The sequence below is a fragment of the Oratosquilla oratoria genome, chromosome 13 (genome assembly GCF_046742065.1).
Source record: "Oratosquilla oratoria isolate Oo_2021 chromosome 13, ASM4674206v1, whole genome shotgun sequence".
NCBI classification, from domain to species: domain Eukaryota; kingdom Metazoa; phylum Arthropoda; class Malacostraca; order Stomatopoda; family Squillidae; genus Oratosquilla; species Oratosquilla oratoria.
In genome coordinates this window covers 6585583-6588082 of record NC_134789.1, presented here as the reverse complement: position 1 = coordinate 6588082, position 2500 = coordinate 6585583, and the positions used below count along the sequence as shown (strand labels likewise).

The 2500-nt window shown below is 43.5% G+C and overlaps 1 long non-coding RNA gene across 1 annotated transcript in view; it reads left to right on the top strand.

Moving 5' to 3' along the window:
* Positions 1 to 1230: 1230 nt before the first annotated feature.
* The window catches only part of LOC143032111 (uncharacterized), a 93611-nt gene continuing 92341 nt past the window's right edge, over positions 1231 to 2500 (top strand). Inside the window, exon 1 of the long non-coding RNA XR_012967073.1 lies at positions 1231 to 1300. This is a non-coding gene — a long non-coding RNA (uncharacterized LOC143032111). The remainder of the gene's footprint in view (positions 1301 to 2500) is intronic.

Genomic DNA, 2500 nt, shown 5'->3' with positions numbered 1-2500 from the left:
GAGAGAGAGAGAGAGAGAGAGAGAGAGAGAGAGAGAGAGAGAGAGAGAGAGAGAGAGAGAGAGAGAGAGAGAGAGAGGAGAGAGAGAAGGAGAGAGAGAGAGAGAGAGAGAGAGAGAGAGAGAGAGAGAGAGAGAGAGAGAGAGAGAGAGAGAGAGAGAGAGAGAGAGAGAGAGAGAGAGAGAGAGAGAGAGAGAGAGAGAGAGAGAGAGAGAGAGAGAGAGAGAGAGAGAGAGAGAGAGAGAGAGAGAGAGAGAGAGAGAGAGAGAGAGAGAGAGAGAGAGAGAGAGAGAGAGAGAGAGAGAGAGAGAGATATGGTGTTGGATGGGGGTGGGAGGGGCCTCGTGGAGACAGATCTAGAGGAAGTACAAGGAGAGTGTGAGAAAGGTAAAATGATAGTGCTTATCATATTTATGTGAGTTGTAACGAGAACGCTTATTAAAAACACATAGTGTACACACAAATATTATCACAAGCTAAAACGTGAAATCAAATGCATCTTATTTGATATTCAAATGAGTATGAACGAGTTTACTTTGCATGTGTGTGCATGGCTATATCTGAGTCCATGCATGAAATACGGTAGCGATGATGATGGCCACCTTCTTGCATGGTGACGGTCATGCAAGGAAGGAAGAAAACAAGGAGACCGTGTGGCCGGGCTTCATGCAGAATTTGTGGCCGCAAGAGACGAAACTAGGCCGCAACGCCACGACAGAACCGGACTCGCTTGCACGCTCCGCCGTCCCAATCAATAAGCACGACCTTAGCATCCCTTAACTCTTGAACGAGATGAAGAGGAGGCGGTCCTGCCTCTGCCTCGGCCAGGCAGAGAGCGGGCCGAGCTAGAGACCGGAAAACGCTCGTACCTCGGGCCGGCCGATACAAGATCAACAAAGTGTACCCTGACCGCTGGTTGCAAGGGGAGGGTGGGGTGGGGTGGGGTGGGGGTTGATGGGGGAGATGTTGCACGCCGAGATTTGATTCCGGTCACCAATTTCTGCCTCTTTCCTTTCCCGGTTCTGGGAAGGAAGGCTGCAGGTCCCAGGAAGGGGAAGGCAACCCACTTGGGAATAACGACGGCTCCTGCCTAAATGGGATGCGGAAGTTGTTATATGCGAAAAGTTGCAAATTGGTGGCCGCGGGCACGGTGTGCAATGTTGTGGGGTGACCGCTGGGCCGGCGGTGGCCGTCGTGCCCCATGTTCCCTTGATGCCCTGTTAGTGCCCGCTGTCCGTTCTACCTGTCAGGAGCCCGAGTTGGAACGCTCTCTGCCTAGCTGGCTGATGTGCTCGGGTGAAGGTAAAGTAGTGTTCTCGAGTGTAAGTTCGAAAGAGCACGACATTGCAAAGGCATCTCGAAACGTGTAAATTGTATTATCTTTGTCATTGCAAAGTTATTTTCGTCACGAAGGTGTGAATGTTCTAAATTGTCATTCTCTTGACTTTAGTGTAGTATTTGTAAACATTGGCATTGTCATACGCAATGTTATTACCCATTACATAAATACACTAACAAGCAATAAAACGTAACTATTAACCATATAGACAATAACAAATACGAACTGATTAAACTAGTTAGTCATTGTAACTCTTTTTGTGCGTTGTATGACTTTTGTATCTATATAAGCTGCCGTCAGGTGATTCTATTCAGATAAAGGGGAACTCCCTTTCAAGTCAAAGAATGAAGCAGACTATATGTACATGACTTAATATTTCCCATCAATTTGTCCCGTAAACAGTTCCCTTTTTGGAGAAGTCAAAAGAATTCGTAATAGCTCCTGATTTATTCGAGTGTTATTTTCATTATTTATGTACATCCGGAGATTTATTTGTCATCAGTCTTGTGTTTAAGATCAACAGATGAGGTGTTATGTTGATAAAATTGAACAGTATTACGTCATACTGAACAACACAATCGCCGAGAATTTTCGTTACTTTTATCTATATCTTTATCTATTTATACATCTATTTATTTATCTATTATTTCAATCTACGTTGGACCTGATATTACTCACTAGGTTATTGATAAAATTGAACAATATTACGTCATACTGAACAACACAATCGCTGAGAATTTTCGTTACTTTTATCTATATCTTTATCTATTTATACATCTATTTATTTATCTATTATTTCAATCTACGTTGGACCTGATATTATTCACTAGGCTATTTTAGAATCACTGCTCGACTTAGATTTTACCCTTCTAGTACTGTCTACAAACGCACTCCGTCAATACAAATCTGACATTTACTCATAATAAAACTGATCCTTATGCTACCCAGCTTAACAATCGCTCACACCAGCTACCTACCACACCTTAAGTAACCAAGCGTATTTGAAATAGTGTTATCCATAACGTTGATTATATACATTGCTGCGCAGTTACCGAATGTGTGACTTATGCTGAGCAGGTCGTCAGGTCCCGCCCACCACGTGGCGGACAATTGAACTGACCCAAAATATTACATTTAACCAAATATAGCTTTCGTTGTTTCTT